Source organism: Mchenga conophoros, linkage group LG7 (genome assembly GCF_057382185.1).
Source record: "Mchenga conophoros isolate Kocher_MC1m ecotype Shallow Benthic linkage group LG7, M_conophoros_male_GT1.1, whole genome shotgun sequence".
Classification (NCBI taxonomy): domain Eukaryota; kingdom Metazoa; phylum Chordata; class Actinopteri; order Cichliformes; family Cichlidae; genus Mchenga; species Mchenga conophoros.
Genome location: NC_140532.1, coordinates 52,504,890 through 52,526,778, shown reverse-complemented (window position 1 = coordinate 52,526,778; position 21,889 = coordinate 52,504,890). Strand labels below are relative to the sequence as shown.

At 38.7% G+C, this 21,889-nt stretch overlaps 1 pseudogene; it reads right to left on the bottom strand.

Annotated features, from left to right (window-relative positions):
- Positions 1-21,257: 21,257 nt before the first annotated feature.
- Positions 21,258-21,889, bottom strand: LOC146571099 (uncharacterized; annotated as a pseudogene).

The window sequence follows — 21,889 nt, the reverse complement described above, 5'->3', positions numbered from 1 at the left end:
AACTGAAATTTATAGCTCAAAGATAATTCTGCAATAATGGTTCAACTGAAAGAATGCACAAACATGCATGCACAATATGCACAGGTACCACAAACGCGTATTGCCTGTTTGTTTGTATTTGGGAATTACTCAATAGCTCGGGCCATGTTTCCACCGTCTGCAGGCAGTAAGTGTTTGATCCAAGTCCAACTTCCAGCTGGCTTTGAGGATGGAGGTCTTCCTTTTCTTGGCTAACCTTTAAAGCCACATGCTTGGTAATTAACATGAAGCACCTTCTACATTACATCACCTCACCTCAGATCTGGGGGGAAAAAAAACAGAAAATTAGGACTGCCTTGGATGTCCGCATCATTATTTCAGTTTGCTCTAGACTGGCAAGGAAAAACACAGACTGTGTTAACAATCATGACCTAAATGGTAAACCTGCTGGATATACGCCAAGCGCACTTTGTTATCTGTGGCGGTTTTGTTTTGTCCCTGTGCACTGTGTCATTATAAAGGGCTAAGAATCGCATTTTGTGCTAGAGATAGAATATAATGTGTTTATCTGGGATCGATCGTGAGTCGAGGTTTAGTAGGCAGTCCCTAGAGTAGGGAGTGCAGTAGCATCAGTGGAGGGGAATGAAAACACTTTTTTTCTCTTTTTGGTGGGGAAAAGCAGAGAGGGAAGAGAAAACATGATGAAATCTTGAGGAAGGAGCACCATGGGAATAAAAATAACCATAAACATGCACTAATCAATATTTTTTTTATCTTAACAGTAGTACAAAACATACTCTGTGTTATAAAAGCCCTCATTCATATTGAGGAGTCCAAAGAGATTTATCCCCCCAGCATCTTTCCACTCTGTGTTTTTCATATCACAAAGCTTCACTGCTGGGTTCACACTTACAGAGAAGGAGCAGCCAGAATACACAATCCTAAAAAATTTTTCAAAAACAAAAATAAGGCTGACATAGAAAAGGCATCGACCAAGAACAGGCAAAAGGAAAACTACTTGACTGAACAATCTGGCAAATCAAAGAGTGAGGGATGCCAGAATGTATAAGGACTAATTGGATGGAAAACAAGTGACAGAAAAAGTGAGCGATGGGAAGAAGAAGAAAAAAAGCAGAATAAAATAAGAAACAGTCTACAGAGAGTCCAAGCTGTCCTTGATCAAAATTGTTTGTACCCACAGCTAGATTTTTTTTCTTTTTTTAGTAAATACAAGATTTTGATGAATTTGGTGTACACATGACTTCCATGACTGCTGTCCTGTGTGTGAAATGCATCACCTCCCTTTACATCCGCATGTGGATTATGTCATGTCTCGTTCTGACTCATTCAACTTAAAGATGCAAAAAAATTAAGTGGTATTTCTGAAAAACGCTCACATGTTCTTTTAGGGGTCATTCTATACTAGCTTACCAAAACTTGTAAGTATAAGGAAGCTCTGAAGAAATCATTTAAGAGCATTCGGTGATCGGTGACAGGGCTCGGCATGGTGGTTCTGGCTTCCAATTGCCTGAAGCCAGAACTGACTTGTTCCTTTGTTGGTTTTCTCCACAGACAAACATGGCTGTAAGTGTGAATGTGTGTGGTTGTCTGCTTTTCTCTATCTTAGCCCTGTGATGGAGACTGGCTTTCTTCTGTCTTTTATCCTGTCTCCCTCCCTCACCACCAACTGGTCACAGCAGATGGATGCTCCTCCCTGGTTCTTTCTGAGATTTCTGCCCCTTAAAAGTGAGGTTTTTCCTACCCACTGTCATCAAGTGCGTGCTCATGGGGGGTTGTTTGGCTCTCTCCATATTATTGTACGGTCTCTACCTTACAATATAAAACCTAAGAAAACTGTTGTTGACTGTTGTTGTAATTTGGTGCTATATAAATAAAATTGAAATGAACTGAATTTAATTAAAACTAAATAGACACGTGAAAGACCAAAACAAAACTCATGCAGGCTGTACCTCGCCTCTGGTCCAGTGTCAGCTGGCATACAGTGGCTTGCAAAAGTATTTGGCCCCCTTGAACTTTTCCACACTTTGTCACATTACAGCCACAAACATGAATCAGTTTTATTGGATTTCCACGTGAAAGACCAATACAAAGTGGTGTACACTTGAGAAGTGGAACGAAAATCATACATGATTCCAAACATTTTTTACAAATAAATAACTGCAAAATGGGGTGTGCGTAAAAATTCAGCCCCCTCAGTCAATACTTAGAAACGTAGAAACACCTTTTGCTGCAATTACAGCTGCCAGTCTTGTAGGGTATGTCTCTACCAGCTTTGCACATCTAGAGACTGAAATCCTTGCCCATTCTTCTTTGCAAAACAGCTCCAGCTCAGTCAGATTAGATGGACAGTGTTTGTGAAAAGCAGTTTTCAGATCTTGCCACAGATTCTCAATTGGATTTAGATCTGGACTTTGACTAACACATGGACATGTTTTGTTTTAAACCATTCCATTGTTGCCCTGGCTTTATGTTTAGGGTCGTTGTCCTGCTGGAAGGTGAACCTCCGCCCCAGTCTCAAGTCTTTTCTTCCAAGATTGCCCTTTATTTGGCTCCATCCATCTTCCCCATCAACTCTGACCAGCTTCCCTGTCCCTGCTGAAGAGAAGCACCCCCAGAGCACGATGCTGCCACCACAGTGGGGATGGTGTGTTCAGAGTGATGTGCAGTGTTAGTTTTCCACCACACACAGCGTTTTGCATTTTGGACAAAAAGTTCCATTCTGGTCTCATCTGACCAGAGCACCTTCTTCCACATGTTTGCTGTGTCCCCCACATGGCTTGTGGCAAACTGCAAACGGGACTTCTTATGGTTTTCTGTTAACAATGGCTTTCTTCTTGCCACTCTTCCATAAAGGCCAACTTTGTGCAGTGCACGACTAATAGTTGTCCTATGGACAGATTCCCCCACCTGAGCTGTAGATCTCTGCAGCTCGTCCAGAGTCACCATGGGCCTCTTGGCTGCATTTCTGATCAGCGCTCTCCTTGTTCGGCCTGTGAGTTTAGGTGGACGGCCTTGTCTTGGTAGGTTTACAGTTGTGCCATACTCCTTCCATTTCTGAATGATCGCTTGAACAGTGCTCCGTGGGATGTTCAAGGCTTGGGAAATCTTTTTGTAGCCTAAGCCTGCTTTAAATTTCTCAATAACTTTATCCCTGACCTGTCTGCTGTGTTCTTTGGCCTTCATGGTGCTGTTGCTCTTAGACAACCTCTGAGGCCGTCACAGAGCAGCTGTATTTGTACTGACATTAGATTACACACAGGTGCACTCTATTTAGTCATTAGCACTCATCAGGCAATGTCAACTGGGCAACTGACTGCACTCAGACCAAAGGGGGCTGAATAATTACGCACACCCCACTTTGCAGTTATTTATTTGTAGAAAATGTTTGGAATCATGTATGATTTTCGTTCACCACTTTGTGTTGGTCTTTCACGTGGAATTCCAATAAAATTGATTCATGTTTGTGGCTGTAATGTGACAAAATGTGGGAAAGTTCAACGGGGCCGAATACTTTTGAAAGCCACAGTAGGCTCCACCCTCCCTGAAAACTGAATTGGAAAAGTACTTATAAAAAAGGGCAGTATGGATACTTGTATTGAAATAACATAGTAATTTTGGGGCCCTGTGACAGACTGGCGACCTGTCCAGGGTGTACCCCGCCTCTCGCCCTATGACAGCTGGGATAGTCTCCAGTGCCCCCCGCAACCCTGAAAAGGATAAGCGGAAGCGAATGGATGGATGGATAGTAATTTTGGGTGTCAAATAATAATTAATAATTATTTTCTGACATATAGGAGGTACTATAGACTTGTACCAATTTATTATTTAATTGTTGTTTATTTAAATGTAGATGGACACTGAGAAGAAAAACATAAATAAGAAAAATGCATTAATTACCAGACTCAGCCTGAGAAAGAGAAGATGGATGAAGTGAGAAAATGCAAATCAAGCAAGGACTGCTAGACGTCACTTCCATCTGGAGATGCCAGTCTGTAAGTGTTCATTTGTCCTTAGCAAGCCCCGCCATACCAGAAGACCACCTGTTGGCCAAGAAAAACACAGACGGCAGCCGCCACCACCAAACTGCTGCGTTGAAATTAAACACTGAAGTGGGGAATGCCTGTAGGTCTGCTATAGAGTGAGGCTTAGCCTTTATTTAAATTTAGTTATTCACTATAGAGAAAACCATAGTGTGCGCTGCATGAAACCACCAAACTGGTAATTCATTCATCTCTTTAATGCCATTTGTCAAAACCCCCATAGTTACACCCTAAAACACAGCTAGTTTTTCTGTGGTTCACTTGAAAATTAAATGAAATAGAGTGGGAATGGGCGGGGGGATCAGGCATAACATGATGATCACTGATAAGTGACGTGAATAACACTGGTTATCTCTTTATCATGGCACCTGTTTGTGGGTGGGATATATTAGGAAATAGTCAAGAGCAAGTGAACATTTTATGCTCAAAGTGTTAGAAGCAGGAAAAATAGGCACGTGTGAGGATTTGAACAAATTGTAAACTTGCAAACCGAAGCTCTTGTGGGATGTTCCTGCTCTGCAGTATCTATCAAAAGTGGTCCAAGGAAGGAACAATGGTGCACCAGCGACAGTGTCATGGTTGGCTAAGGCTCACTGATGCACGTGGCGAGCCCATCTGTTGGACTGGCCTGTCTGGTACGATCCAAAAGACCAGCTGCTGTAGCTCAGATTGCCCAAAAAAGTTAATGCTGGTTCTGATAGAAAGGTGTCAGAACAAACAGTGAAGCACTGTTTGTTCTGTATGGGGCTGCATAGCTGCAAAAGCACCAACCATGAGTATCCAAGCATCAGAACTGGACCACGGAGCAATGGAAGAACATGGCCCTGTCTAATGAATCACATTTTCTTTTACAGCACGTGGATGGCCGGATAAATGTATGTCACTTACCTGGGGAACACCTGGCACCAGGATGCACTATGGGAAGAAGGGAAGGCGCCAAGGTCAGTGTGATACTTAGGCAATGTTCTGCAGGGAAACACTGGATCCTCCATCCATGTGAATTTTACTTCGACATGTAACACCTACCAAAGCATTTTTTGCAGGCCGTGTACACCGTTTCATGGAAGCGATTTTTCCTGACAGCTGTGTTAGTTAGCTAGTTTAACACTCAGAGGCAGTTGGGTTTTTTTTACTGGCTTTAGGCAAGTTATATGGGTCTTTCTGTCATGGATCGCTGTGTGGCAGGCAGGATGAGGACCCAATCGCAAAACTCACAGACTCAGGGGATGAACTCAAAAAGCAGCTTTATTGCTGACAAAAGATGACAGGAAATACAAAACTAAACTGGGAAAAACTAACATAAAGCTCACCAAGGAACACAGGGGAATCACACACAGCATGAGGGAGAACGCGACACAGAACTGAGGGAGACGCAGACATAAATACACAGAGGGTTAACGAGGGAAGTGGGAGCACATGGGGAACACAGGTGACACTGATAATCATAAGGAGACAGGGCGGGGTGAACATAAGATGACGTATACAGGTGTGGGAGTCCCAAAGTAAAACAGGAAGTACAGAGGTTCAAACAGGAGGAGAGAGAGCACGGGGAGAACACAGACATAACGGGCTGGGGAAAACATAGAATAAAACACAAGGAGAGACGAGGGCTCACAGATACACAGGGGCACACAGGAGGTAACCAAATAAGGATCATCATAACTAAATAATCCCAGGAACCAAGGCATGACTAGGGAATGAAATACAAAACATACAAAAACTGAGAATACTGGGCCCACATGGCCCGGGACCATGACACTTTCTGTGGTTAGTAGCTTAGTATGATGTTCTGTTTTGGGGCAAACTAAAGTGATGTGGAAGCCTTTAGGCTCAAACAAAAAGAGAAGATCTGTCATTCAAAAGAAGTACTTTGTAGACTTGCTAAATGTTGGCTGTCATGATAAAAAACAAAAAACAAAGTCACAGCAGCTATCATTAGCAGCTGGGTGATCGGCAAATCCCTTCATGTCGTGGGTCACATGATCAATAAACCACAGGGTCATGCTTTTCCACATTACGTATGTTCAGGTGTAGATGTTGTTAAGTCACCTTTGATAGCGCTGGAATGTCAAATCAACTGTGGGGTACATGCAGTGTTTTCACCTACTATTACTGCAGACATTCAAACTCATTGGATTTTTAAAGCAACCTCTGAATTAATGAAGGACAAAGATAGAAGGTAAGCACAGTGATGGTGCTCTCAGCCATGACCCTGTTCTTACCACACAAACACACACAAATCTCCAGTTGGCTGTTGAGCCCTCCCTGATCATCATTCCCAATGAGGGCAGCATCCGATAACAACAGCAAACATGAGCGCTAGCACATGGACATGCTGGGTGAGTGCGTGGGCATGCATTCACAAACACAACATTTTCTCAGCAGTGATAATCACATTTCATATTTAGTCACATGGAAAGCAGCTTTGATTAGACAATTGGCTGTTTCGACACGACACGAGCGAGAGAGGGATGTAGAAAGAGAGATCATCTGTTGTTAGAAAAATGTACTCCCTGTAATACAATTCTGTTATCACTGGAAAGAGTTCAGGTAGCTTTGTGCATGCTACGTTTTTTACCTATGGACATTTTTTTTAGAAAGGTTACCTTTTATCAGAAATTAAACCTGCTCATTCAACACCCTGAGGTATCTAGTGGGAGGGGTTTACCTTCAAACAGTGTTGGCTGGTCAGTAGAAATGCATTGAAACAAATGAAAATCTGTTCCTCCACCCTCCTTTCTGTTTGTGTGTTGGTAAGGTCCATTAGTAAATGAGCAGTTGACCATTAGTTTCCTCTTTCTAAATGGAAAATAATGATTGTTCCTGGAATCTACACAGCAATTTGATCAATTTCCGCCAGCGCTCCAAGCTTTATTTACATTTTGTGATTTTCTTTGCTTTCCTTTGTTTTCTTTCCTTTCTTTTGCTTTTGCTCATGCAATTAACTGCAGCACAATTACAGAGGAGATTAAATTAGTTCCTTAAGGTTTTATCATACTCGTTTTGTGATTCGCTAAGTTGCCTGCTCTCTACTGTGCTATATGAGGCCACGAGCTGCATTATTACTTCCGTCTTTTCCTTTTGTGCTGTTTTAATGCACCACTTTGGCGTACTTGTGTTTGGTTCAAATCCTCTTTGTTCCTCTAACGTCATCTTTGTGTTTTACATGTCTCTGGGTTTTTTTCTATCTGGGATTCTCTCGCACTCTTTTTTCTTTTCTCTTTGATGCTATGTGCAAACATTATGACAAACCACATACCGGAGCAGTCGGGCCTGATTGAAAGCTCAAGACGAGGCGAGCAGCAGTTCATGCATAACAGACCAATGAGAATGAATAGGAAGAACAACCTCTAACAATAAACATATAAATCACCCGTTGCACTGGAATCATATTTGTATGCATTGTCCTTGTCATTTTTATGCATCTCATTGCGTTGCGGGTTCCTCCCATGCATTTTGATGTCATGTAGGTTTTGTTTGTTTCTCAGTGCCGGTGTTAAATGTAGACTTTGTGTGTTTTATGGTTTCTATTTACTTTCTTTAACATGCACAACAGATGAAAGTTTTGCCTTTACAGATTCAGGGACTACTTACTGATTATTTCTTGTCACTGCAGAATTTCAATGAAGCCAAAGCAGTAAAGGAACCTAACTGTGTCTGTTTTACTTCACTGCCATTTAAAAGTGCATTGAGTGCTCTGTTAGAGTAGAAAAGTGCTGTATAAGTAGCGGTCCATTTACCATTAATTTCATCCCTTCCCAGACATGCGATGAGTGGCAATTTGATAAAGTGAGGGCATGCAAAAACAGGTCAGTACTGCAATTATGTTCCTCATGGTTAATTACAACATAATCACAACAGTGACAGAAAAACCACAGTACTTGTGTAATATTTTTGACATTGCATCAAGTGACATCTACATAATTGGTCAGTTTTCTTAATACCTGTATGTAAGCTTGGGATATTACTTTGATATCTAGACATTCTTGAGTCACCCTATATGTCTTAAAATTTAGGTAGACAAAGATTACTGAAACACATATGTACTGGAAATACAGTGTATAAGGCAAAAACAAAGTTTATACAATTCTAGCAAGCTGGAAAGTCAGTATATGGTACGAAGACTCAAAATGAGTGAAAAAGCAGCTAATGCTCAAAGAAAAATTGAAGTGATATGTGAACATTACTAGTTCCCATCTAGTAAGAACGTTGCCAGGCTGTGCATCTCAAAAAGAAGCCAACACGATCAGATACTGTCATATTAACAGGGTGGAGTGTCTGAAAGACACTACAGATACCTCCCGACTGTATAAAATAATCTCCCCCCCCCACATTCTCTCTTGCCAGAAGCATATTTTAGAAAGCTTTTGATGGCTATTCACTGATCAATGCTGAGAATGCCGTGGGCGATGTATCTTCTCAGCACCCCTCCCTGAGCTGCCATTCTCCTGCTGGAGGTCTGGAGGTTAAGAAGGCCTGTTAACCATGAATGTACTGTGGATTTTAATGTCAAGAGGTGCTGTTACACTACATAAGCAAGAACATGATAAAAAAAAAATCCTGGGCTCAGGGAATGAGTGTGTGGTATGAATGTACTTACTTTAATTTTATTGGCAAAAAAAAGCTGATCCAACAAAACCTGTTCACAGCAAAATCTCAATAGGCTGCAGATCCTACAGATCCCATTTGTTTGTTGCTACAGAACTGCAGTACATGAAAAATGTCTTTCTGAACATGTAAAACTTCAGTTCTGAATGACTGAATGAGAAACAGCCCTTGTGCGTCAGCTATTTTTTGTGTTACTCCCCAAAAGGCATCGTCTCTTGACATGTGGGTCTGCAGAAAATCACTCATTCAATATATCAAGTCTGAGCTGTGCGCTGGCGGCAATCACCCCTACCTACACTAATGCTCTCAGCAAACACATTGGCTCTTTGTATGTGTGTGCTGATGGCTCAAAATGTTCAGGGCTGTTGGAAACTGATGAGGTTTCAGCCTTCAGCAGCCACAGCCACATTATTTTATTGTAATTATGATAAATCTTCAATCGGAAATACCTGCTTGTTTATATAACTGATGGATGACTTGGCTTTAATTAGTTATTGAAATGAGGTGTTTCTGAGGTGTTTTTTTTTTTTGTACTGCAGAGATCCAGTAGTTCTGTTTGGAGAAGATGATAACACACTTGATGCAATATGACAACCAGGAAATGAGATATGCTATATGTAAGACTGGGAAAATTGCTTTTCATTCATATTACCTGTCCAAAAACACTAGCCACATTATAAATCTGATGAGTCCAAATTTAGTTGATATATCATTTTAAGACAACGATGCCACTTCTAGCATATTTTAGACAGACAGAGTGTACGCTCATCTCCATTTGCTTCTCCAAGACAGCAAAACAATTTCTACCGAGCAAGCTGGCAAGACAGCACAAAGTTAAATTCTAACGCCAAGTGGGACATACTGTGAAGTGAGTTAGAAAGCTAAAACGGTAAATATCATTGAAGATCATTAATGAAAAATTAATCAGATTCAAAAATGCAATAAAATGCTAAGGTGATCGATAGCTGCACCTAGTCTTTCTCATGATTCAAGTATTAGTCCATTAGTTTTAGGTTTTGTTTTTTGATTCCTAACTAATATGTTCAGGTCTTAGTTTATGTTTGGTGATCAAAAGTTTGAGGAATTAATTTTTGTATTTGAACTGGTCAGGTCATGTTTTGATTTCATGTTATTCCAGTATGATGTGAGTCTTAGTTGCTATTATTATTCAGTCTTTGATTTGTGTGTTTCTCATGCAGCTACAGTATTGTTTGGTCCATTGTTTTTGAGAGTGCTAGGCAACATGACATCATAACAAAAAATGGATAAAGTTTTGTGGCTGTCAATTACATTTTATTATTGTGAAATCAAAATCATACTATGCTTCCACGAGGTGTTGTAGGTGGTTAAGCGCTACAAATGGTATTTTTCAGCTCGTTTGTGGGTGGTTGCTAGGCAACATAAAACACCTTAATATATCAGTGATGTGTATTAAATGTTACTGCTGTGAAATGAAAAGATACAGTGCATTTGTGAGGTGTTATGAGTGCAAAAATACTACAAATGGGTCTCGTTGTAGGTTGATGCTAAGCAACATAATGACATTATAACATCTGGTATAGATGAGAACCTTCAGGGGTATAAGATACACCTGGCTGCCAGTTTTAGTTGCCCAACTCCTGAACTTTATCCATCATGCAGAGTAAGAAGTCCTCTGTGTCTGCCTCTGTCTTCTTCTGTGTTTATACCTCGGATCCCTGTGTTTTCATCTCATTCAGTATGTTAATTGTTAGTATTGTTATGTTATCATCAAATTGTTATGTTATTTCCTGTTTCACATTAAAAGTTTGCTTTCTTTTGTGTCCTGTGCCAGTTGTTTTTCCCCCTCTGTCTTTCCCTGTTTCTGTATGTGTGTGCAATGCCTGTGTGTGTATATAGTCCCATTTTCCTTTTGATACACTGTATGTGTTGAACTCTATATGTTCCTAGTTTTGACTTGCTGTGTTCTCTTATTTGCTTTTTTCTAGTATTTTCCCTTTTTTTCTTTTTGATTACGTACCATCTGGATTTTATGGAAGCCCGTTTCCACCACTAAAAAAAAAAAGGATCCATAACTCAAAATTTCGAGTTATTTTCTCAAAATTCCGAGTTACTTTCTCGAAATTTCGACATATTAACTCGAAATTTCGATTTATTAACTCAAAATTTTGAGAAAAGTAACTCGAAATTTCGAGTTAGCGCTGCCAATCAATAATCTAGGTGAATGACGTCATTTCCTCGTTACCCGGAAGCTGAAGGCTCAGCTACAAATGCTACAGCTAAGCTACCGGTATTACATCCAGTCGTGAATGCACAGATTGCTGAGTGTTTTCAGCCTGGCTTCACAAATGATGAAATCCCTGTGTTATTAGCTGAATCACATGGTGTTACTATCAGCAAACGTACTCGCGAAAGCGCCAATTTGTTGGGATCCGTTTTTGAGTGCGCGTTCCTCTGCGCCATATGCTTCCGGGTAACAAGAAAGCGACCTCATTCACGTATATTTTTGATTGGCAGAGCTAACTCAAAATTTCAAGAAAAGTAACTCAAAATTTCGAGTTACTTTTCTCGAAATTTCGACTTATTTCGAGTAAATAAGTCGAAATTTCGAATTAATAAGTCGAAATTTTGAGAAAATAACTCGAAATTTCGAGTTATGGATGCTAGCTGTTTTGTTTTTATTTAGTGGCGGAAACGGGCTTAGATGACAGAAAGTAAAGATTTTTTTTGTCATGTGTTGTTTTGTTTGTACCTTGTAAATCCTGCTTTCTAGGTTCACTACTTAATAGGTTCGCAACACAGTTTCAACATAACGATCATGGTATAGCAAAACACTTGTGTCGTGTGCATATGTAAACATGTGCACACGACACAAGTGGACAAAATCATATTTACGAAACATCAGAAAATTTAATTCATTATATAGTTCATCACATCCTAAATGATAGGGTTGTCTATGTTAATGAATTGGCATATAGTAGGCTAGCATTAAACTTGGCTCTAAGGAGCTTGGAAAGAAAAGCAACTGGACTTCTTCCACAAGGCCTTGGAAAGAGCAGATCATATGAAATGGGTGGGCAGACATCACCTACTGGTTTCCATTTGTCTTGCAATAGGCTGATGATTTAAAATAGCTGCAAAAGCTGAATGACCTCTTTTTAGTTCTAGAGATAAAGGAGGGGTACTTTCCAAAGTCTGACAGGCACAGGCCCATCTGCTCAGTGTCATCAGTGTCAAATTGTACAAATTAGTGTAACTCATAGTTGAAGGGTATCAGCACAATGCAGCTGAGGAGGCACAGTGACAGTGACATAACACAGATGCTGGCCTTCCAACTACCCTTCTAGTTGTTTTAAGCAGTTTACTGTAAATTCACATGTTATTACAGGACATGCATCTGCTGTCTGGAAAATATCAACATGATGGAGTATTAACCAACTCTTTTTGATGGTAGAAAGAGGCTGACATTAAACATGAGGTGTACTTCAAGAAGAAGCAGTTGCAGTAGAATGATTATCAAGAAATATCTTCTGCAACTGGAAAGATTTATAGTGCTGTACTGACTCACTTGAAGACTGAGAACCAAGACCCAATCAAACCAGTTCAATGTGGGCTCTCACCATTAAAGGTCTCAACATCTGAGCTGACAGTTATTAGCCCAGCTTTCCATCAGCCTTGTTAACAGTGTTGCTACTTTTATGTCCTGCCCTGATTCATGCTATGTGCTTCAATGAGTCTTACAAAGCCTTAATGTTAGTCTGAGGATGCACCAAGCAAACAGTTTGAGGGGAAAACACAGAGCCAATAAAACTGCCAACTCTGAACAGTAGTTGTATAAAAGCAGAGACAGCAGAAGCACTGTCTGTGGATTTCCATTTTTCAGGCCTTGCAGGGACAATGGAAAGAACACTGCACAGTGGTTTAACATGCCCGATTGCACAGAGACACCTGGTTATTGGAACGGATCAATCATGTGCAGCCGGAACAGATCATGTCCCCAACCTGCCTCTGATCTTTTCCTCGTCTCGCTTTCTCCTTCATGCCCTCTTCTCCCTGCATTCATCTAGCCTTCTTAACACTCCCTCTCAGTTTTCTCCCCTTTCCTTAATGTTTTCTTGTTTAGCCAATCCAAGCCAAGCCTACCTCATCTCCCACATAAGATTCACCTTCCCATCTTACCCTCCGAGCTCCAAATTAATTCTTATTTCATTTTAATAAGATAGATTAAGGAGGAATATATATGAGAATGCAATCTAAGACAAGAGCTCTCTGATAAAGCTACTGTAATAATATGCAGTATCACACGCATCGTGCCCGTACCAGCTACATCTCCTTTTCCATGCTAATAGAGTCACTGATGGATGTCCAAGCTAGATTCTTTGCCACACAGAGCACACCTCATCTCCAGCAGATGAACAAAAGCATATTAGACGTTTGTCTGTCACTATATTGAAGGATTTATTTCCCTTCATGAGAGTGATACAGATATTAAGTTATAAGGCTTTCTCATTACCCATGCTACAACCACCTCGCTACCTCTGTTTATCTCTCGTCTCCCTCTCACACCCTTTTCTCTGCAGTACCCATTATGAATATCACAACTGACAGTGTCTGGGCAGTAATTAGTATAATAATGTAGCCTCAAGCTCTGTGAAGGTTACTTTTGAGAGGGTGAGATGTTATGAAATCATAAAGCTTTCTGTCTCACCTTCACCAGACCATTTAACTGGTATTCAACTCTTCTTTATGTAGCACACAGGTGTATACATAGCATAACTTATGTATACAGTTTATACACAATTTACAATTTATATAATTTTTGAAGATGAAGATGTTAACATGCCTTCTTTTCATTACTATGCATAGATTATATCTGAAGAGGTTGAAGTTAATTATTTTTTCACTTGTTGTCTTCAAAACTTGTATTTACTTATTTTTTCTCATCAACAAAGTTTAAAGTTGATTTGTTCAACATAATTGCCATTCAGTTGTTTTCCCTCAGCAAATTAAATTAATTTAAACCGCATATTGGGTCAGCAAAAAAAGGCTTGTTATGAAGTCTAATTGATGAGCTTTGGAGTTTGTCCAAACGAATCAGTTCATTTCCCCCTAAAGTTACAGGAGGAGATTGATGCTGCACATATTTTTACACTAATAGAAGCCGGCTACGTAATTCTTCGCATGCAGGCTGGATGAAGGGAACAGCTAGCCCAATTCTGTTTAGTCCAACAGGGAAATACTTTTAAAGTAAACCTTTTAAGGCATTCAAACCACCAAGTAGCTTATATTTTCAGTCACATATGTTCTAGTTGTTTGTTTGTTTTTTTCATTTTTTACTGTATTTATTTTATTAAAACGGCTCTCAGTATTAATATTATATTTATTTGTAATTATTTGTTTATTTTAACTAAATTGTTGGTATATGTTGTAGGGAAAAAAAGAGATGTACTATGTACACTTCTATGACAAAGACATTAAAAATAACAATAACAGCATAAATTAACCATACATGTCTGTGCTATAACAGAGCAAAATGAAAAGGCGCTGCAGGCTAGTAATTGTAACGATGGTGACGACCATAGTCCCAAATTGTCAGCTTCAGTACATGACAGTGGCTGCCATCCGTCTTTAATAAGTCTATACACAGTGTTTAGAGTTGACACTTTTTTAACATATGTCATTTAAAGATGCCACTTTGGTCATTTTTCTCTGTTTATTTGTATTTTCTAGAACAAGTCATTAAATAGCTAATGCTGAATTGTACCAATTACATACCCTCAGTGCCCACTTCAAAAGTTGATGGTAGTTCTCTGGACAGCTGTAAATCATTTCCTTGCACTACAATAGCTGTACAAAAAGGAGCTGTCATTATCCTGTCATTCTAATTGCTATTATTATTAACATTATTATTATTATTGTGTTTTAAAGTTATTAACAGGTGATTATTTCCTCGTGTTATTGGTTTTAACTGCAGGGCTGTGTTTCTCTCTCACAGTTTTGTCTGAAAGACCAGTTTTCACCAGGTTTAAAACTGCACCCTGTGTGCTCGTCTCACCGGGCAGCGGACGACTCATCTTTCACAGAGAGCAGAGCGCCAACAAATTGCTTAAATTATAGTGATGCGCACAAAAGCAGAGAGTTTTGATTTTGAGTTTCCGATGTCGAGTTCGTACCATGTAATTTTGTAATTCAACCTTCTATTTCAAAGGATGTGCCATTTCACATTCATTCACAGTGCTTTTTTTTTCAATTGCTTTTGACTGATTTATAATACAACCTTTAAACAATGCATAATGTTTTTCATTTTCAGAGTGACTTATATGCTGTTACTTTTACCCTGAACCTTATTTCACATTTCAACCGAGGTTATTTATTCAACATTTGAGGCTGGCAGATGGAGCGCTGTAATAACGTGTCTGGATAACCTGGATGTCTTCTACATATTAGAGTCAAAATCATTCATTTTTTAAAACCACAGCTGTTACTGGATTGGGGTTAATGAACTTCATCTTTCTCAGTTAATGTCTCTATTGAACTGTTTTTTCCTGACATTATTCAGTTACTCGGTGTGAGCGAGTGTTTTCTCACCCCCAACTCGATTTGATTTATTACCAAAAAATGTTTTCTGCTATAATTTCACTCTGTATCATACTCTCTGGTAGATTCTTCTGAGGTTTTGACATAATGTGTTTACACTGCACTTTAAACAGCAATAGCTGCACAGGTGCTGTGTGTCAATTCTGCTATTGGTGTACCCATGTTGTTTTTCTTGGCCATTGAAAGTTTGATGATGTTCAGCCTTGAAAATGCTTTTTTTCAACTTTTTACTATTGTCACTTTTTACCTAGAGAAAGTGCAGAGAAAAAACCCTAAATCCTACTTGTACAAGTGAAAAATGACTGACTATAATGAAATGACCTACTGCTCATAGTAGTACTCGGTCTACCAGATCATATCCCTGGATACACTTACATAGATATGAAAAAAAAAGGCTTAGTGGATTTTGTCAGGTTGAAACACGGACATCATTTCAACCAATGTTCTGTTTCATAACATTTCTATTAAAAAAGTCTCCATAATGCCTTCAAGCCCTTCCAACTGGGTATTTTCAGCTGGCAGGTGGACGCAATCCTTTGACTGAGTTAAAGGTTTTAGGAATAGGAATTGCTATTTGTCCCATTTTAGTGAAACATCCTCATAGTGATTACTTAATGGGTCTTCACTCAAACTGTGCTCAAGGTCCTTTGTCACTTTGTGAGCACTTTTTGATTCCTAGAAGAATCGCTACTCAAGTGAGTACTGGTTGGGACTGCAGTGTATGCTACCTTGAGCTATGTTAGGACTGATTAAGAACCACATTAACATAAGATTCTCCATCCATCCATTCGCTTCCACTTTTCAGGGTCGCGGGGGGGCGCTGGAGCCTATCCCAGCTGTCATAGGGCGAAAGGCGGGGTACACCCTGGACAGGTCGCCAGTCTGTCACAGGGCCAACACACAGGGACAGACAACCATTCACACTCACATTCACACCTAGTGACAATTTGGATTATCCAATTAACCTATCCCCACAAGCTGCATGTCTTTGGACGGTGGGAGGAAGCCGGAGTACCCGGAGGGAACCCACGCAAACACGGGGAGAACATGCAAACTCCACACAGAAAGACCCCGGCCTGATGGTGGAATTGAACTCAGGACCTTCTTGCTGTGCGGCAACAGTGCTAACCACCGTGCCACCGTGCTGCCCAACATAAGATTCTAATGTTGATAAATTTTACATGTGCAAAATATTAAAGAAAGAACTTTAGACAAAACAAAATGTTGTGACATGTTGAAATATTGCTTTGTCACACATGTTGCACGCCAGTGCATAACGGTACCCTGTTAGATGGTGAAGATCATGATCTAATTGGTCAGTGGAGGGAGTGGTCCTAGTGGTTGACTCCCACATTAGTAAGGTATGGTTGGGGCCTTCCTATCAACAATAATTGTTCTTAATAATAGTATAGTCAACACAACTGGCATGCACGCATGGTTTTAATGGCCATGGTTACTACTGACCATGTAATATGAACATTAATTTGACAGTAAATGTAAAAGGTGAGTTATTATTAATCTCTGACTCTGTTCCACATCTTGTCTTTTGTCTTGTCTTCCTCCCCTCACCTCCAACTGGTTGCAGCAGATGACTGTCCCTCTCTGAGCCGGGTTCTGCTACAGATTTCTTCTTGTTAAAAGGGAGTTTTTCGTTTCCACTGTCACCATGTGCTTGCTCACAGAGGGTCATTTGATTCTTGAGATTTTATCTCTGTTGTTGTAGGGTCTTTACCTTACAATTTAAATCACCTTGTGGTGACTGTAATAGTCATTTGGCACTATAGAAATTGAATTAATTTGAAAAGAATTTATTTACGAATTTGTCATGGATTAGACTGTTTGTTTGTGCAATACAGCCAAGAGAACTGATCCCTTTGGACAGAATAAACTGTTAATTTGTTACAGTAGATTATTGTGCGATCTACTGTACAATATAAAGCGCCTTGAGGCGACTTTTGTTGTGATTTGGCACTATATAAATAAAATTGAATTGAATTGTGACTGACGATTTTGTTTGCTGCTATTTTATCACATTTGGATGACCTAAAATTCATTACATACAAATACTGTCTCCAGACAGACTAGGGTCTGATATTACAATTTTTCCTCAATGATTTATATACTGGGTATCACTCAGCATCGTTGTCATGACATGCCGAGTTATGGCAAGACCAGTCACTCACACCCACCTCATCACGTACTGTATGGACCTCCTGTAAGAGAAAAATAGAGAAAGAAAGAAGAAAAGATTCCCACAAACCATTTTCCTGTGAATGGTTTAATTCTATGGTATCGATCAACCAGCTTTAGATCTACTCCACCAAGGCACCAGGTAAAAATAGCCCACACTATCAAACTACCAAACAAAATCTAAAATAATGTCATGAGGAAAATAGAAGCAGAGCATTCCCTGTGGTCGACTTTGGTAGAAATAGATATAGATATAGATATAATTTATTTCGAACATGCAAATATAATTGAAATAACAACAGAAAGAAAAAAAAACGTAAAAATCATCAAGTTTTCATGTATATATCTTTGTCTACAGAATGCGTGTGCTCAAAAAGGAGTAGGATGAAGTTTATACTTTTCTTGTTCCTACCCCCTTATTTCAAATTTCATTGCTTACAAATCCATATCCAGGATTCAACATTATTTGATCATATATGGTTAACTATGTACAAGTCTAACACATTGAACATACACAAATAAAAAACATTTTCAGCACCGTAAACCAGAACAACAACAAACTACATTTTTACATAAACTAATCACCCTGTCTATAACACCCGCTTAATCTCTGAGCTTGTTTTATATCTATGTGACAAACACCTTAATGAACACTTAAGGTTGGGTTACTCAGGCCTTGATCTATAAAAAAAATGAGGACACAATCAGACAACTCAGTCACTGAGGGGAAGATTTCCTATATTCATGCAATTTATTATTTTTGAACAATCGTGTGATATTTTTGTATTGATGTACTTGTCTTGATTTCATCTGTACAGGTGTTCCACACACTAACTCCTCTGACTGTAATGCTCTGATAATTTACTTGTCCTTACTACTGGCTTGCTGAACATAAGGATTCCTCTCAGGTCATGAGTATTTGGTCTTATTTGGAACAAGTTCTGAATGTTGTGGGGCAAAGATTTATTTGCTGCTTTGTACATTGTTTGCGCAGTTCTGAGGTCAACCAAATCTTTAAATTTGAGAATATTTAATTTGATAAAAAGTGGATTTGATGGTTCTCTTGAAGTAGCTTTATTTATTATCCTTATTGCTCTTTTTTGCAGAATGTATATGGGATAAGTGTGTGTCTTATACGTGTTTCCCCACACTTCCACACAGTATGTCATGTACGGCAGTATAATAGAACAATAGAGAGTATATAATGATGTTTGATTTATGAGATCCTTGACCTTATAGAGAATTGCCAGAGACTTCGATATTTTGCCTTTGACATGAGTAATGTGGGGAATCCAGGATAGTTTGTGATGTATTATCACACCAAGGAATTTTATTTCAGATACTCTGTCTAATTCAGTGTTATTTATTGTCAGTTTACTGTTAGCAGAATATGTGCGATTCCCAAATATTATGAATTTTGTTTTGCTCAGGTTCAATGTTAATTTATTATTAACCAGGTCTTCAGATTATTTAATTCATTTTCTAGCTCATTCAGAAGTTGTTCCAAGTTACTTCCACAGCACAGTAAGTTTGTATCATCGGCAAATAATATTATTTTCAAAGACTTTGAAATAGCACATATCTCATTAATGTACAATATGAAAAGCAGCGGCCCCAAAACTGATCCTTGGGGAACCCCACACACAACAGGTTTCAGTTCTGACTCCATGGCATTTATTTGGGTAAATTGTTTACGGTTTGCAAGGTAACTGTTAACCCATGATAATGCCACCCCTCTGACCCCATATGTACATAGTTTGTTAAGTAACAGGCTGTGATCAACTGTATCGAATGCTTTCTTTAAATCTAAAAAAAACTCCGACAGCATATTTTTTGTTTTCAATAGCAGTTGTTACTGTATCTATAAACTCCATTAAGGCATGCGTTGTGGTCCTTTTGGGTCTAAATCCATACTGCTGTTCATATAGTACATTGCTTTTTATGATAAAGTCATATAATCTATTGTAAAATATTTTTTCCAGTATCTTAGAGAACTGCGGTAGTAGAGAGATGGGCCGATAGTTTGTGAGAAGATGTTTATCTCCAGCTTTATATATTGGAACTACCTTTGCAATTTTCATCTTATCAGGAAATAAACCACTTTGTAATGACAGATTACAAATGTAGGTAAATGGTTTCACAATACATCCAAAAATATCTTTAATTAAGTGCATATCAATGCCATCACAGTCAGTTGATTTCTTGGAGTTAAAGGATGTAACTACATCCATAATTTCCTCTTCATCTACTCCCCTCATAATCATTGAGTTTGCTACATTAATAGTTTTAGTTTTAGGAGGGTGCCCAGTTTTTACAATTTCTTTAGCCAAGCAGGACCAACATCAAGAAAAAAGTCATTAAAACCATTTGCAATTTGTTTTATGTCACTAGTTGTTGTATTTTGTATTTGAAAGTTATATGGATATTCCAATCCTTTAGTTCCTTTATTTACAATATTATTTAGCACTGTCCACATGTTTTTCATATTTTTTTATTTTCATCTAAAAGTTTACTGTAGTAATTTCTTTTACTGCTTCTCATGATCCCTGTCAATTTATTCTTATACCTCTTATAAGTTTGTTCAGCTTCTATTGTTCTTTTCTTTAAAAATGCCTTGTACAACAGATTCTTTTTCTTGCATGCGTTCAATATCCCCTTTGTTGGCCATGGTTTTTTTTCCTGAGTTTTCAGTTTTCTTTGTTTTATTCACCAGGGGACAGTGTTTATTGCAAAGAGTTAATATTATTGATAAGAAGTTTTCATAAGCCACGTCAACGTCTTGAACATAGATGTTACTCCAGTCTTGATTGTTGAGCTCTTTCTTGAGGCGGCAAATTGCTTCTTGTGTTTTATGTCTACTTAATTTCTTATTAGGTTCACATCTGTTAATCCTGGCGTAGCTCTGTACTGTTGCAAAAACTGGTAGATGGTCACTTAAGTCATTTATTATTAATCCACTTTCAACATTGCTGTCAACAACATTAGTGAAAATATTATCGATAAGTGTAGCACTATGTGAGGTTATTCTTGTTGGACGGCAGATTAAGGGATAAAGACTAATGCTGTACATTGTATGGATGAAATCAGTGATGGCACTGTTCACAGTTGGATTCAACAAATCTATATTGAAATCACCACATATAAATGTCATTTTCTTGTTGTTAATGGGATTGTACATCTTCAACATTTCCTCTGTGAACATTTTTATACATGATCCAGGGGTCCTGTAGATACAGCTGATTTGCAGATTCTTTGATAGTTATGCACTCCATTATGTTATCCAGTGCTAGTGACAGTTCACTGATGATTCTACATTTGTAATTTTTATCAGTATAAAAGGCAACACCCCCTCCCCCTTTTTTTATTTCTATTGATGTAATACATGTCATAGCCATCAATCTTCACTAAGTTTTGAGCCCCATCTAACCAAGTCTCTGAAACTGCAATGACAGTGAATTTCTTAGAAAACTGTGCCAGACAGTCCAGGATTTTTGAATGGTTTGAATTGAGGCTCCTACTATTAAAATGTATGATTGATATTACATTATCCATTATTATATTTTGATTGAATTGCTCATTTGTATAATATTCACATTTTTGATCATACTTATTGGTATAGAAATTGTTTTCAGGGTCTATATCATTTTCCAAGTCCCATGGTCTGTGATCAGTATACTCAAAGGGTTTTAGTCCCAAATTCTTATATACAATGTTCATATATGGGTAAGGTTCATTTTCACCTTACTAAGAAAAAAAGTGATTATTTATCACAGTTTTGTCATGCTATATGATTTATTTCTATAGTTGGTGTCTCGAGTTGTTTTTTTGGTTTTTTTAGCATTTCTAGTATTTTTCCAGTTCTGAAAGTTCTTTAATGACCACAACTTTTTGTTCTTCTGGTGTTCCTTTGAGTTTGATGTAGACCTTGCAGTTTGCAGTCCATGTTGATTGAATCTTGTTTTGTCTTCTTAGTATTCGTGCTTGTTGTGCTATGTCAGCATTTTTCTTTGTCAGATGCTCGTTTATGTAGACATTGGTTCCTCTCAGCTTCTTAGCTTGTCTTAGTAGCTCCTTTTGTGATTTTCTGTTCACAAAACGAATCATTATAGATGGTTTTCCACTATTATTTTTCGAGGCAGAGGATGGCAAGCTTCAATATCTTTACTATTAATGGTAATTCCCTTGCCACTAAAGAAATTGAGAATTTGTTGCTCCAAAGAGTCGATGTCAGCTTCAGTGGGCTCCCTGCCTTCCTCTGCCACTACAGCTCTGGCATACGTTCTGTGTTTGGTCTCCAATCCACTTACTATTAAGTCATTCATACGGGTGTACTGCTCTAGATCTGCCACTCGGGACTCAAGTAGGGCAATTTTTTTGTCCTTTTCTTCATTTAGTTTTTGCAGTTCTTTAATCTGTCCCATCATATTCAAAAGCAATTTCTGTTGTTTGGAGATAGTAGAAAGCTCTCCTGACAT